Source organism: Amblyomma americanum, chromosome 2, assembly GCF_052857255.1.
Source record: "Amblyomma americanum isolate KBUSLIRL-KWMA chromosome 2, ASM5285725v1, whole genome shotgun sequence".
In the NCBI taxonomy this organism is placed as follows: Eukaryota; Metazoa; Arthropoda; class Arachnida; order Ixodida; family Ixodidae; genus Amblyomma; species Amblyomma americanum.
In genome coordinates, this window is record NC_135498.1 from 58,287,884 (window position 1) to 58,304,631 (window position 16,748).

Sequence of the window (16,748 nt, forward strand, 5' to 3'; positions counted from 1 at the left end):
CTCACATGGCTCCTGACTCGGATTTTTGCTTTTGCCCTCTATTACTGTGAGACAGCGACTCGGTCCCGCGACTATGGGCGCAGCACTAGGACGCCAAATCCACTGAGCTACTTCAGTAGGGTACCCATAAGTCCAAACAGTCGACGTTAATATGCCTCGACTATGGCGCCTGTCATGTTCCAGAATCAGCTGTTGGAAGTTGAGCTCCATATAGAATGCCACTAACTAGGCATTGTTTCAGGAATTTTTTTTTGCCTAGCATTTATCACTGCCATTAATTCATGCATTCTGATTGATTTTTTGATTGCACCCATGCCTTTCATTGGCCATGTCATGTGGCAATCTTGCATAGATTTTCCTCAAAATAATTTATATTTATGCATGGCCTCAAGGTATTCTCCTAAACAGTGCATGTCTATGGCATCGACTTTGAACGTGAGAACGTCAATTTGCATTTGTTGGACATTTACGGTATCAAGCAACGTGTGTAATAGTCATGACTGGAGCTACAGGCATGTAATAGTTCTAAAAATCAGCGTGCAATTTAAAAATTGCCCCGGAATGACTGCGGACAAAAAGATATGTTTCTGCGATTACTAGGCTTCCCTATATGCGAACTCAATTACTCATGGACGCGGCTGTTGGTTAACATTTGGCAGGTACTTTGAAGAAGAGTGGTACAACGTATCTTGCGTCATTTCGAAGCAATTTTTGTGAAACGCACAATAAATTTGTGTTGTTAAGCTGGACCACAGTGCAAGAATATATTTAGGAGTTGACACTGCGTCCGGCGGCGCGACCAGACCTTTGAACGCTGTTTTTTGCGCTTCTCTCGAACGCGGACAGACGGCGCCACACGATAGGGGTTTGTCAGATCGCCGACCTGCGGCAGCCGTAATGCATGAGGGTTTTGCGCGATCGTTCGGTTCCGCGGCATGTACATGGCTTTGTTAAGTGCGGCAAGACACAAAACGATTGAAACTGCGGTCGGCACCGAATTATTTGGGCGACTTCGTATTTTACTTGCTGGGACTGCATGAATAAGCTCGTTATCGCGGTTAGGTATTTTCGTTCATCCGCACGAGTGCTCAGAAGATAGTTAACTGAGCCGTGTTTTAAAAATTAAAAATCTGCCGCAACGCGCAAGCTTCCAGATTTTGGCCAAATAGCCAACGCGTGCATTCAGACATTGCTTGAGCAGTGTAATGCACTGACGCTGTGAGATAATGCCCTCCGTGTAGAGCACGTGGTTAACTTCGGCCAAATGGGGTTCTTTAATGTGCAGAGAAACCTCAAGGGCGTTGCCGCATTTCGCCTGCATCAGAAACCAAGTGTGAAAATGCGACATTTTAATGACTTGCGCAGTGCACTTTTAGCTGCGCTATGCGAAAATGATTAGTGGAAATTGCCCTGTCATTTCTCCTGCTGCCAAGCTCATCTTTTACGCCGACACCGACGATGCTGAGCTGTTGTCTCCCTCAAAGAAACGCTCGAGTGCACGCGCAGAGGTAAAATAGGCGGCCCTAAAGTGGGATTGGCTGTTGTCAGTTGAGAATAATTGCAATTGGCATGGTAAAGCGACATGTTCACCTCAGTAATGTTGGGCCACAAAATTCTCCGTCGAGCGTTCTATGGTTCGGCAAATTATGCAGCGGCATATCCCGATCAAAACGCACGACGGAATTTTTTGTCGCGCATCTGTCGCGCGACACAATTTTGTGTCGCAAGACAAGCTGTCTTGTCGTGACTTGTGTCGTGCGACAAGCTTCGTGTCGTGGGTTCTTTCGCGCGACAAAGTTGTTTGTAGTAGGTTCTGCCGCACGACATACATCTTTCCTGCATTTTGTCGTGCGAAGAAGGTCCTTGTCGCAGCATTTGTCGCGCGACAGGTTTCTGTCGCAGGTACTGTCGCGCGACAGAGGGAGGCGTGCCGCGCGACAGATATTGCGCGCCTCAGCAAAGTTGCCTGTCTTGGGTTCAGTCGCGAGACAGACTTCTATCGCGCCTCTTTTCACGCGACAAAAGTACCTGTCGCGCGCCCTGTCGCGCGACACAACAGCTTGTCGTGGGATATGCCGCGCGACAGATACCTGTCGTGGGATGAGTGCGCGACAGATACCTGTCGTGGATTGTGCCGCGCGATAGATACCTATCGTGGGATGTGTCATACGACATATTCCTGGTGAGGGTAATTGTTTTACTGCAGAATTCTAGAAATACTGTCGTGCTGTCGTGTGACAGCGATAGGATCAAATTGACCAAAGATGCTTCAAAGCGCGTTTACTGTGGCGAGTCGCGAAGAGGATGCGAGGTGCTCTGGTCTGTTGGTGACGGGCACCGAGCGAAATGAAGTGCTCATTCACATTGGCGAATCGATTTTTCAACTCGCTTCCCGCGACCTGGCTCTCTCACCGAACGAGAATTGGCTTAGAGGAGAGGCACTGCTCGAGCGCTCACCTAATTCCCTTCTGTTCTCACATGACAATGTGACGAAAGTAGTGCATGCTCAAGAGTATAATGCGGCTTTGAAAGCCCAAAAAGCTGTAATGCACAAGCGACGAAGCCAGCGGTGCCTGCGTATCCGCACGCGCTTGCGGTGGCGGCATGTAGCTGCAGCCACGACAGCGCCTGCACACCAATCGGTGTGCGCAAGTCGAATGGCGCTACTGAAAGTCAGTGTCCTCTTGGCTTCTGTGACCTGTTCAAGCCATGTAACATAATGTACCGCTTCTACTACATGCACAGAAAAGGCCAAGGACACTTCTACGCACGGAGCGGAAAAGAATGTTGTTAATCGTCAATCAGGGAAAATTACTAGCCATAACCATCCGGCTATACAAAGGCAGCATGTGTGTACATGTACGCAGTTCTCTGTATAAATGTTCAAAGCAACCCCGATATTATTTTTCCGCGTTCCAGATTTAAGAGCGTCAGCTCTTACTACTTACGTTTGTCAAGGACACGTCTGTCTGCAGGGAAGGTCAAATTGGCCAAGACAGTTACCACACTATATCACATAGCAACAGCGGGCGCGTGGAGCCTCAGTTGTCACAGATACCTTCGATCCGTTTTACATATGCCAGTATAGCGGCTATCGAAGTGGAACCTCGGGGACCCCCATTTGCATCAAATTTGGGGGCCGCCCGTTTGACGCATAACGATCGAAGGGGTGTCATTTGACTTATCATGTTCCTGAGGATAAAATAAATATTTAGATGAAGCCCAAAATATGTGTGGGATTCGCACCGACGACCTTTTCGCCCCCAAACCGTGCATTCCGGGGACTTCCAGACAGCCATAAGGCCTAATCGTTTTTCGCAGAGGGTTCCGGATGCGGTCAAACAATTCGTCTTGTTGTAATGCACAAGTTTATAAAATTCGTTAACTGATATATAAGGAGTAAACATACCGGATATAGCGAAGGTGGCTGTAAATCGCAATAGTAGTGCAAAATCTTTCAAGTAGATGACGCTGCTTGTATCTTAGAACGAATGTTTCCGAAACAAAACGCCCTCAGATGTTTGTAATTTTGTCTTCTCCACGTTTGCTGAGCACCCCGATCTAGCACCCCGATCTAAACACTTGGAGCTCTCGTAGCTAACGCTCTTAAGTCAAACGCTGATGCAGTGCTGGCGGAGAATTTTTTTTAGCGGCAATGACGTGGTGCTTATCATAAAATAGCAAAAAAAATACTTTACGACGTCGTTCATTGCCTTCACTGAAAATTTCATGACGGTGACACGAAAATGTCGCTAAATATAGACAGCAGCGTATGCAGGCGAAGGTGAAATGCGGCGGCCGGCGAGTTTGAACCGATTTGATTCTCGGTCGAAATAGAGAATAAAGTCTTGGGACTGACGTCAACCGCGCGCTTTAAAGAGTTTCGCCTGCTTTGACACAGTCTAGCTCCTGTGCACCCGCGCTCAGTCCTCTAAACTACTCTGGTCCCTGTGTGACTGTGTGCTATGACAATCTGAGCGAAAAAGAGGATGTCTGGGAGTATTGATGTGCACCACGGCCATACAGTTTAGCGGCATAATAACGTACGGGCGCGGCATGCCAGCCTGAATACCGGCCGCCAGCGTCAGAAAAATGCGACAGTAATATTTGTTCAAGTCCATACTAAGCCGTCGGATGGAGTATCGTTAGCCAATATCGAGTCGTTGGTAGAAGCGATAACAGGAATACAAACAAATGTCTCCCCATGGCGCCTTTAATTGCTGCTGCTCAATCGCGGCTCTCCTGGCCTCAGCTGGCTCCACTCCTGAAGGTGTCGCGGAAACCGAGCATATCTTTTTTTTACCATGAGACGAGGTTCACAGTAAAACGATGACGCGAGCAGCACCTAAGCGCTAGCCAGTTTCGAAGTGCACTCAGCTGCTGCAGCGACGACTAGGACAGCCAGGGGGTAGCGCGTAGTTCATTGCCCGGCGCGCCCGCGGGCGGCGTCGTTCCCGAAAGCTCGCCTCGCTCACTCCGGCTGGCTCACTGATTGGCTCAATAGCTTGCGACCTTCACTCGGAAGGCTGGAAAATCGAGAAGCGAGCGACTGGCGCTGCGACTGAGCGATACTTTACGCCTACGTTTGCAGTACTGGTGACCAACCTTTAACGCTCATATGCTTGGGTTATCGGCTGCTTTGCGCCGAGTCTTAGTTAATATCGTCCGCGACGCCATCGTCACCGTCCGTGACGCACAGGCTGAGAACTTCAATTCCAGTACGTGCCGAAACAACTCGTATTTTCCGAAACGATACGAGCTCGAAAACACGCCTGCTTCGATGCGCTAGTGGGCTCTTGCTTGTTAAACTACACGCGATCAGGATGCGGCGAGTGCTAGCCACTGTTGCATAATAGCTAAAGTGAGACGCAAGTATCGACGTAGTTTCGTAACGCAGTTGATATCAAAGCACTCCGTTTGCACTGGTCACCGATTAAGCTGTTAAGTTTCATGATCTCCGGTGAGCGTGCCAGTGTCGCGCAAATTAATGCATCGCAGCTACTCTCCATCGTGCCAATTGCGTTCAACTTATCCACGATATTTGGCAGATTGAGATACGGCGCTTTTCTTCGCTGTTTTTGTCGCAACTTAGTGATTTTTTCTGGCATCAAACGAAATTGCATTCTGTCAACACCGTCGTCTGCTCCGTCGTCTGCTAGTGCATCCGGGTCACTTCAGGGGATCACAGGATCGCAGCTTCTACAAACGACATGCCAGAAAAAGTAACTGAAAGCGCTTTAGTATTCTTAAATAATCTAAAAATAGTTTAAAATAAATGCAGTGCCTTTGTTGTGAAGATAATATAAGTATTCATGGTTTAAAAAACAAATTTTTTTGTCGGTTGTAATTTTTCACCGACACGAAAGCGCAGCCGTCGGCGCCATTGCAGCGCAACCGACAACGCGTGTTTTGTATTATTTGCCTCTTTGAGGCATTGCTTGAGTACTTGTACGGCGGACACGTGTGAAGAACTCATTCAATAGGAAGGTGAGCAGGAGTGTGTTTTGGAAGCCAACAACCAGGATTTCGGCCTGTCAACATTGGCGAGTTTCAACGGGTAAGCCATGAAGAGTGCTGCGACGTCTTTTCATCTGTTAGGGGAACGAAGACTCCTGCGCCGTTTTACTAAGCCTGGATGAATCGCATGGCCGGTGAGTCCCGCTCTGCGTTTCTTTGCTAATGATCTGTATTCACACGCGCTATTTGTATGCGGCTATATAGGGATGTGAGTGGAGGCAGTCCGCCTGAGGTTGCCGCAGCTATAATGCGGCGCCAAAAAAGCAGGGCCTATATCCTGCATGACAAGTGTTGTTCTCATTGTCTTTATGTGCATTTATTACTCGCGTGCCGTGGTAAATAAAAATGGCACCAGATATCACAACAGAGTTACGCTTTCGCTTGCTAGCGCTTCGACACTCGGTGCAAACGCATGGATTTGCACTGCGTAGAAGACGATGAGCGAGAAGTGCCGCGCGGCGCAGCGCTCGCGCTAGGCCAGCTGCGATCAGACACCGCACTATTTTGCTCAGGGTTAGTACTAATCGGATTAGTGCTTGTGCCTTAATATGCGTCATACTAAATTTTGAGACAGTGATCGCATGCGAAAGGCTAGTTCATATTCATCGCCTTGTCATTTGTAAACTTGTCGGTGCTTCCCCAGTGGAACAGGATTTGAGGCAGTGTTATGTCAAAGTTAGATCAATCTTGCGTCTCCTGAGATGTAAACGTTGATGCTTCCTCTCCTTCTGAGCACTGCGAGCTGTCGGATATGCAACTGCACAATTATTTAGGATTTCTACCTTTTTGCTATATCTCTCGCTTTTGTTGGCCGCATTCAAGTCGTTCGCCATTGTCGATGGTTTTTTTGTTACTTATTTTCGCTTTGTTATTTATTCTTGGTTGCGTGCCATCAGCTGTGGTGCCGGCGATTCTCCGAGCTCGGAACTCTTCCCAGGCACGGGATCCTACCCACAGACCTCCCTTCGCCGCACTCACGAGTGTTATTTGGTATTTTTTTGTTTCTCTTGCCTTTACTTGCATTGCCAGTCGACAAATTTGTGCAGCTTTTAATTGTATGAAGATTTGTTAAATGCGCTAGCAATTTTTCTATGATGCCAAGCTGTGCTGTGAGATATCAAGCTTCTTGCTAGTGAAGGCATGCTTTTTTCCATTCTCTCTTCTCATTTAACCAAGGCAGACTGGTTGCAACTTTCAATTTAATACGTAGACATTGGTGCAAGGCACCATGATAGGAATTAATGAAAACCTGCACATCCTATATTCAAATTGGTGTGCGGTATTTCAGCCAGCTCATCTTTCAGTGTGGTTATAACAGTCATTGTGACCCTTCTCAAAGAATGTATATGGGTGCATTACATAAAATCTGTTCATTTGTTTTGTCATGGGCTAGCTTATTGGTTTTTTAGTTACTTATATTACGTCTAAGTTTAGTTTTTAAAGCAGTAGATGATTTCCTCTCTTGTCATTCATGACATGGCTACAGCCACTGACAGCTGTTGCTCTGGATGTATTTATTTGCAGTTGCCAGCGGCCAGCATCTATTGGGCCATGCGTGCTTCCTGCCTGGCTGTGTCATCCCTCCTGATCCGTTCATGGTAGTTATTCTTTTTCAGTGATGCATATCTTAGCTGCCTATTTAGAAAAATATTTTCGATATAGGCTTGCAGCTAGGTTTCGAAATGCATGAAACTCTACATGCACTTCACAGCAGTACCTCAGCTTATAATTACCGGAACTGTAGGCTTGTACACAAAATATAGTCACTGATGTAGCTCTTGACGCAGCTGCTGTTAACATAAACGTGCTTTGACATTGCACACCTGTTGCCTGGTATGCATATGTGTCCTCGAAAAGGACCTATATGTTCATTTATCCCTTTAAAAACATTGTGCTCTACAATGATGGTTTACCAGTATTTCTGACACAGAGACCAAATTGTCAGTCAGTAATGTAACTTTGCACGATGACACCAATCCTTGTATAGTTTAGCATCCTTGCAATGCACTGGGCAAGCTGCTGTCAGCACAGATTTATTGCTGGTTTATTGCCATAGCATATGGTTATACTGCACAGTTTGTACCTCTACCTTCTTAAAGCTGTATACTTGAAAAATCTAAAATTAGTTGAAGGAAAATACAAGGAAATGTAACAGTAACTGTCTCACATTTTGGTGGACACTTGAACCGTGATATAAGGGATTGATATAGAAGGGAAGTAATGAAGAGCTGATGCCCATGTTAGATGTCCCTCTTTAGTTAAATATACCTCGCAATTAACACATTTGGTGCAAAACAAACATGGGACTTGCACGCTCACAAGCACCCTCATGTCAGTAAAACAAAGTGCCAATGTTGCCGTACTTTAGAGCTTTGCTCCTAAAAGCGCAGCTGACAGCTGCTCAAAGTTGAGAGCAAAAATATGTCTACTTTTCCTCATGTGCAGTCTGCGGTGCTGGTGCCATTTGCAATGGTGATTGACATTGAGTTGCATGATGCTGGAGTTAGTGATTTTGTCTGTCGTGTGAATGTGCTGTTAAAATTAGCGCAGAACAATGGTTCTCTAGTTCATTTTAGGTAACTGTCTCCTGTGCCACATGCTACCACCCTTTTTCCTCAAATTTTTTAATCTCATTTAGCCACCTGATTGCCATCCATTCATGCATTCACCTACTCTTGGAATCCTCCCAGTGTTTTAGTGTGGTATTGCTTATATCTTCTCTGCATTACACATGCACTGCACTTCCTCTTTTTTTGATTTAGTCAAGATATCTCTGTTCCTGTTTCTTGCATAAGCATAAGAGGCGACTCAAGTGCACCATCTGAGCTTGTGATGCAATGTGTAGGGTGCTTCGTTTTTGGGTAAAACCTGGTTTCTTCCTACTGTTGCACCAAAAAAAGATTCTTAAAGATCAGGTTCAACCCAATTTCTGTGCAAATGTGCCTGTAAGAAAGTGTGGTTTGAAGGTGCACAAAGGCGAAGAACTGCTGGAGTGTAGTGGATGTCACATAATTCTTCTGACAGATTTTTGAAACAATTCTGGTTATTTTATTTCTCTTTTAAAGTTTATTGTTTGTCGGTTGCTTATAATTTTTGGATAAACTGAAAACTACATGTCCTGACTGGTATTTCATTCCAATAATTATACCCATTATTATGAAGCTGTGTTGGAAGGTAGGTGTGCATTTAGTATGCGTGCTTTGAATTTCAGTGATTGTTTCTGCAATGCAAAATGGAGGACAGGTCTCTGCTGTGCGAGTTTTTTGCAATGGAGTGAAAGTAGCTGGAGAAGCATTTGCTACTCTGTCACCCAGCCAAAAGTTCTCCCACAGACCACTGAGCTTCTGAATACCTATGGCTTAAAGCTCGAAGCTCTGGTTGCCCTTTCCGAGGTTTTCTGCATTAACGAGTGCAAGCCCAAGGGCTCAGAGCTAACAAGCATTTGAAACCATAGAGCTATACACAGTAGTGCTGGGGCCGTGCAGCAAGTCAGTGTGAATTAGGTCGCGATAAACATGGTTTACTGTAGAAAGCTAGTGTGAAAAAATAGTTGCGCTCACAGAAACCGCTGTTTCTTTCTTAGTCGGTCATTGAAACAAAGCAATGCATGTAAAATTTTATATCTCACTGATCCCTCAATTTTTTTCCAGCTAAAGACCAAGAGTTGCATGGAAGTTGTGCAAGCCACCAAGTTGCGTGTGATTTTTGCCAGGGACCTGGAGCAGGCTGGGAAATTAGTGGATGGCCAGTGGTATTCACTCAGTAAGGCAAGCTTTTTCTGTAAGTACAGTTTTTGGCATGGCATTGCTTAGGAACGCATGCACTAATCTGACTACTCTATGCCCGCTCATGCTTCAAGAATAATGAAGTACATGAAAAATATTGATTGCCAAAAAAAAGTTGCCGCTTCTGTTATGTGTTTTCAGGAAAGTATTTGCCATTTAAAGGACTGTGAAAACCTTAAAAATTATATGATTGTTGTGGCTTTTTTTTCAAATTTCTGCCACGTCTATGTTGGCCTGACCTTGTAGCTTGTCTGCATGAGATTGGCTGCTACCTAGAGTTTGCTTTTTTGTTGCTCCTTTATTGCCTGTCACAATCTTTACTTTGCATGGCAGTGTCATGCAGTTTGGGAAGTAATCTGATCTTATTTCTGCATTGGCCTGTAGTGCAAGCTTTTGCATGTGGGGCAGGTTTATGGTGTCCTTTTGTTTGCTGTAACTGCAGTTTGGCCATGAGGGTTAGAGGCTTAGTCCTTTTTTTATTTTGATGCAGTGTCATATACTTCATGCATAAATTAATGAAGTAAGCACTATTTTTTGTAATAAATGAACATTCATTATAGCTGTGGCCATTATAAGTGCACTTGACTCTAAAATGGCTTTTTTTCGGCATTCAGTATTACATCTTAAAACCAGCCGGAAGACACAAAACAGGAGAAGAGATGAGCACAAGATGAGGCTGGTCTAACAACTGAAATTTTATTGAAGGAAAGTGGCAAAAGAAGACCTGCAAAGAGATTCAAGCAGGCAAGACCCCAAAGCAGTGAGAGGGCAAAAAATTACCGAAAGGCACTGACGTATTAGTAAACCATCTAAAAAACTAATTCCTTACAGTGAAGGTTCACCGACGGTTTAGCCAGGCACTTGTTTTTAGCCTTACTGTTGTAGTAAGCATCAACCATATCAGGACAGATTTATCACTTCCCTAAACCACTGATGTGCCGCAGAAATCAGGCGTGCAAAGAGAAAGGTCGTCCTCCGATTCCATTCACGAGATTGAACGTGCAGTGTCAGGTGAAAATTCGCCTTCCTCTCTATACAGTGAAAGTGCTCTCAGCCAGGTGCACATTCAGATACCTGCTTGTCTGCCCATAGTAGTTTCAGCTACGAGGCAGTGGAATGCAAAAAACCGGTTTACTTTTGCAAGTGGTGAACATTGTTTATCTGCCACTGTGCATAGCGGACGATTACCCGTAGTTGTATCAAGCCTAGTTTGAACGAAGAAGCAAAGGGGTCCTACCTTACTTTTAGCGGTCAAGACAACAGCAACATCATACTTTGGTGCAACTTTCTTGGGATGGTGTGAAATGGCGTGGAGGTAAGGTATAGAGCCCGTCTTTTTGTGCTGCTCAACTACGTCAGCATCATGTAAACGGTGTTCCGTTCCCTCGAGAGAGTAAAAACACACTCTGACAGGTGCGCAAGATGGGCAAGTGGGAACCCAGGTGCCATTGGCTTGGAAACCTGCTCCGAGAATGCAATCTAAACACTGTGATGGCATGACTTCCATAAAGCAGTCGTGATGCATGTGATTGCCAACCTGTCCTTCACCAGCCTCGAGTGGTTCAACTCGTAGCTAAGAGGCTTCCTGATCTTGGGCTTTGGCGCCAACATATGTGGTCGTCCGCAAAGCGCAGGTCTAAGTCAAGAAGCTACAAACGGTTATGCTTAGTGAAATTCAGACCTAAAAGATAGGCTTTGACCACATGCCTAAAGATTTATAAAACGTCTTGTGCCAACTTATCTGAGCCCTCCTTGTGCAAAAAATAGGTAGCTATCAACATAACGAAATGCTACTATGCTGAGGCCTTCCAAACAGGGCTTCGATGCGGTATCGACTCTGGACAGAAGAATGTCGCGGAGGAACAGTGCAACCTGGGACCCTCTGCATATGCCTGATTTATGATGTAAATACCGCCTTGCCAACTCACAAAAGTGGAGTTCTGTGGAGTTCTAGTTTCTTGTGGACAGCAACCTGGGCAGGTGCTCTGCAGTGAGCATCGACATGGAGGGCCTGCACTATTCATTGTCACATGATAGACCTCTGAGGTATGTGCAAACGGCATCAGGGTGAACAATGAACATGCTTTTACAGATGATTGCGCGATTTCGGTCGCTGGCTTCTTGGGGCTGTTGTTCTTTTACTGCAAATCCGCATTTGTCAGTTGGCAGGGCGGTATTTACACGCAGGTCGTACCTTTGCTCAGCAACATTTTTTTGTCTAAAGTCAATAAGGCATTAGAGCCCTGTTTGGAAGACCTTGGCATAGTAGCATTTCGTTATGTTCATGACTGTAATTTTTCTGGACATAGAAGGCTCAGATAAGTTGGCACAAGATGTTTTAGGAGTCTTTAAGGCATGCGGTCAAGGCCTGTCTTTTACATCAGAATTGTCTAAGCAGAACCGTTAGCAGTTTCTTGATGCAGTCTTGCGCTTTGTGGACGAATATGTTTGTCGGGGCTACAGCTAAAGATCAGGGAAGGCTCTTTTTAGCTACGAGTCGGACCACTCGTTGTTGGGGAAGGATGGTGAAGAGGTGTATTTGTCCCTGGTTAAGCTCAGTAAAGATGGAAACACTTGATGGGTGTGCAATCGTGTGCATGACGTCAGCTTTAGATAAGTCATGCCATCACTGCTGAGGACGCATTCTTGTAGCAGGTTTCCAAGCAGCTGGGTTCCCACTTCCCCATCTCAACAACCCGTCGTATGTTTTCACTCGCTCGAGGGTAAGGAGCACATACTCCGATGATGCTGATACACCTTACCTCCACAGTATTTCACAGTCTCAAGAAAGTCGCGGGAAAGCGTAATGCTGCTGTTGTCTTAACAGCGAAGTGCAAGACAGGAGGCCTTTGCGCCGCCATTAAAAAGGCTTGATAAAACGGGTACTTGTCCACAATGGACAGTGTCACAAAAAAAGGTTGACCACTTGCAAAAGTAATGGAGTTTATTGCGTTCCACTGCCTTATGGCTGCAACTAATATGGGCAGACAGGCAGATATTTGAATTTGCACTTGACTGAGCACTTTCACTCTATAGGGGGAAGGCAAATTCTAATCTGGCACTGTATGCTCAATCTTCTGAATGCAAATCTGAGGATGACATGTCTCTTTGCACGCCTAATTTCCACGACACATCAGTGGTTTATGGAAGGGATAAATCTGTCGGTAGATAGTTGAGGCTTACTACATTGGTAAGGCTAAGGACACGTGTGGCTAAGCCATCGGAAAACCTTCACCGTAAGGAATTTGCTTTTTTAGATGATTCATTAGTATGCCAGTGACCTTTGATTGCACTTCGCCCTTTCACTGCTTTGTGTTATTGTGCGCTTGTATCTCTTCGCGGGTCTCCTTTTGCGGCTTTCCTTTAATGATGCCGCCGCAGTGGCTCAGTGGTTATGGCGCTCGGCTGCTGTCTCAAAAGATGCAGGTTCGATCCTGGCCGCACCAGTAAAATTTCAATGGAGGCGAAATTTTAGAGGCCCGTGTACTGTGTGTTGTCAGTGCACGCTAATGAACCCCAGGTGGTCGAAATTTCTGGAGCCCTCCACTACGGCATCCCTCATAGCCCGAGTCGCTTTGGGACGTTAAACGCTCACAAATCAAATAATCAAAATCTTCAAATAAATTTTTGTTAGTCCCGCCTCTTGAGCTCATGTCTTCTTGTGTGTTCTGGCTGGTTTTAAGGTGAGTCAGTACCAACTCAGCCAGTCATAAGCCTTGTTCAGTATTACAACATTTTGAATAAAGTGAGAAGTTTACTAGGCTATGTTGCCGGGGATCGTGTCCGCAGCAGTTGTGGGCAACTCAGAAGAGACAGCGTCATACGATTGGTTGTGTAATTGGCAGAGGATGATGTGAGGATGCTGCTCGAAAAGAAAATTTCATAATCGGATAATTATTTACAGCCAAAAATGTCCAAAACGTGGCTGGGCCAGAGAAAAAGTGCCGCGAAATTTGAAAACGCTGAAAGTAGGTGGAGCTACAGCGTAGTGCCAAGTTTGAAAAACTGGAAGTATGGACAAAGCCAAAGCTTGGCGCCAAGTTTGAAAACTCGAAATGAGCAATCACGTGACCAGTGATAAGTGTCCTATACTTAACCAGGAGATAGGAAAAAGAATGATAAATTAGAGGCAATTAGGTAATTATTGAGAAGCGAAAGGCAATGAACGCGTGATTAGACTGGGCGGGTATTCAGTGAGTGGGCAGGAACGATCCGTGGAGGGAAATTTGAAAACTCGAAATCGTTGCTGGGATGAAATGAGGGTAAAATAAGACTTAATTGATAACCAATCAAGTCAACGAGAAAACAACCTTGGCGCCAAATTTGAAAGGCGACCAGTGTCGAGGAAGCATCAACACTCACATTTTTTTTGTGCAGGTAGCAGCAGTGATCTCTATTTTTTGTTTTTTTTCAGCCAAGACAAAAACCATTTTTCTTGGCTCATGGGCGATGTATCTAGGAACCTGCGGCCAGGACAACGCTGGACAGCATGCATCAGCAAGCTCGAAAAAGAAGCATGAAACAGTAAATAAATATTGATCATTTTCATTTCAATTCTAGAGGTTTTGTACACGAATTACTCTGGAATGCACAAAGCTTGTGTTAATTGACAGGCGACCATTAACAAGCTGTGCATTTTTGTGCATAGCCTACTCCAGAACACAAATCCTGTGTTAATTGACAGGTGACAGTGCACGAGCACTACACAAGACACACTACAGAAGACAAGACAGACTACAGAAGACAAGACAGATTACAGAAGACAAGACAGACTACAGAAGTCAAGACAGACTACAAAAGAGAGGACAAACTACAGAAGACAGACTATAAAAGACAAGACAGACTACAGAAGACAGGACTACAAAAGACAAGACAGACTACACAAGACATGCCCAAAATACGACAAGACTACAGACTACAGAAATTTTCTGTCTTAGAATCCTGTAGTGCGTTTTGACTGGGTATCACAACACATATTCCCACTACGTTCGAGTTTGCTCGTCCACTTTGTCTTCAGGTTTAAAGCATTTCCTCGCTCCAACGTAGAACGATCCCGTTTTCAGATCATCGCTATTTCTTGGGCTTGTTTCTTATATACCAAAAATATGCAGCCATATAGGTTTTGGAGTGGAGAGAGGGGCACCACTAAAAATGGACTCCTGTATTAATGTTAAAAACATTGAAAAAGAAACCATCCATAAAACATGCGCCATATAGATGCACACAGCAGATTTTACGCTCTTTCTCTCGTTGAATTTTCAGAGTTCTGTTTGTTATGTTACTTGTTGGTGCAGATTACTATACGTCCAGATTTCGATTCCAATTTATCATCTAAAAATACATGCCATAACATTTGAGTGCCATTAGTTGCCTCTGTCCATTTTAGTTGATATTTGCTGCTCAAGTGTACAAAGGTTCACAATGGCTTTCTTTTTGTTTTTGTGATCCTTTGTCTTATCACTTCAAAACAGCTGTAGAAAGCACTTGTCAATAATAATGAAAAAAAAAAACTCCGAAATATGTGACCTAGTTTTTCTGTTCGTGTCACTGCTATATAAAAAAAACAAAATCGTGCAGCAAGGACAGTGCAGAGCAAAAGCCAAGTCACGGCAGTGAGCAGAATTGAATTTTGTGGGAAAAAAAACCTGCAAAAGCCACCGAGTATCTCCAAAAGGAAGCATGCCAAGCGATCCCCTCACCACAGTGGCCATGCGTTTCCAAGACGGTTACGGCTCATTTTCTCGTTCCAATAGGTGCCGTTGATCGCTTATCTCGACCTTAAATGAGCCATTCCAGCAGTAGGAATTACGCGTTAATCCTTGCACGTCCTACCTCACTCCTCGATCGAGCTCTCACCACCGGCTCATGTACTGGGACAAAGTTTTTAATTTCCACCTTTATTTGCTAGCTATCAGGATAAAAATCGGGGGTACTCATGCTTATCACGCAGTAAACACTTTGTGGCTCTGCTGACCGAAGCGGCAAGGTGGGGGTAAAATATTCTTCTACTTAGCCTTCACAAATCAGCGCCCAGCGAGAATACAATTTACATATATAGTATGCCTCTGCAGAAAATTTAACCACAACAGATCACTTTTTATGTTAAGTGACATAACATCTTCTTCCACTATTTTATCCCCCAAGCGTCCTCAGACCGATATGCAATATCAAGCAAATTCAGCACATTTTTTCTCCGTGTTCAGCTTAATAAATCTACAAAAACCACGAAAACTTTGAGGAAATGAAGTGATGAAACGCGCATACATCCTTTTCTATTTTCTTGCTGTTCATATGTTACTTCAGCAGTTAAATTTAGCCGCACTGTACTAGAAGACTGCTGATGAGCAGTTGCTTTTAGCACTATCTGTTCACCCTTTATTTCTAAACAAGCCTCACTGCAATTCTTGATTGATATTGCCGGGTGTTGCCCTGTCTCTCGGAAGAATTTCATATTACCTGACAGTTGTTGCTATCCGATGACAAAAAGCAGTATAGCCCCAATTCTAAGATTCGCTTTACTCTATGTCTTCCAGCAAAGCACCTAAGGTTAGTGACAGTCTCAACGACACCTCTGGATAGAGTTATACAGCGGGTCATACAAGGTTACGATAAATAGCATCTTCTTTTCTTCGTGCAGACAACTGATGCAGTTGAAGCTTGAATGCTATGAGTTTTACGGACACCGAAGCGCATATTACAAGATTATACTTTGATATCTGACAGATTGCAGAAATAGAGCGCTGCTTGCGAGAAAAGCCCGCTGTATACGGAGGACGCCCTTTTAACCCACACGCGAGGTGTGATGAACTTGCGGTTCAATTTTTAGGACAACTTATGTGATTAATTTGTCCGGTGAACATAGTCTGGAATTCCTGCAGAGGATAATATGCGACATCTTCAGTTCGTTGGCGCCCCTTTCACCTCCTTCGTGTCGGCAGTGTGGCTTCTTTGCATTCACAAGAGCACGCAAGAAAGCACGCTTTAAAGGCGGAACACCCCCAGCAGTTACGGTAAGTGGGCGAAGAAACAGTTTCCAGGTACATTGTAAGGGTTCATGATCGTAGCAGCTAGCAATGCCTAAAATACTCTTGAAATTGCCAGAGGACTCTGACTGTATGGGAAAGAAGTAGGGACATCTTCATTCAGTTGTGAATCAGGCGGATTAATTACCGACAAAGAGCTGTGAGGCTACTCACGCCAGTACATAAACACCACTACCATCACCACCAGGCACTTTTGCAGAAATTAAATCAATACAATTTTTTAGGAGCGCAATGCGATACACCGCTCCTAATATCTTTATTGTGACTTGAATAACCTGTCATGGTGAAAATGCACTGCGCAAAGAAAGACGAGGGCACGAGAAAGACACATGGAACACACGAGCGCTGTCTTCGAACTACTCAGTTTGAACCTCGGACCAGTATATATAGCTGGGAAAAAAAA

At 44.8% G+C, this 16,748-nt stretch overlaps 2 long non-coding RNA genes across 2 annotated transcripts; both read left to right on the plus strand.

Annotated features, from left to right (window-relative positions):
- The first annotated feature begins 5,325 nt into the window (after positions 1-5,325).
- On the plus strand, positions 5,326-7,086 carry LOC144118582 (uncharacterized). The gene is made up of 3 exons (XR_013312053.1): positions 5,326-5,651; positions 6,414-6,507; positions 7,042-7,086. It is a non-coding gene; the product is annotated as an uncharacterized LOC144118582 (long non-coding RNA).
- Positions 7,087-7,089: 3 nt separating this feature from the next.
- Positions 7,090-13,841, plus strand: LOC144119702 (uncharacterized). The gene is made up of 3 exons (XR_013312405.1): positions 7,090-7,115; positions 9,168-9,297; positions 13,717-13,841. It is a non-coding gene; the product is annotated as an uncharacterized LOC144119702 (long non-coding RNA).
- Positions 13,842-16,748: the final 2,907 nt, after the last annotated feature.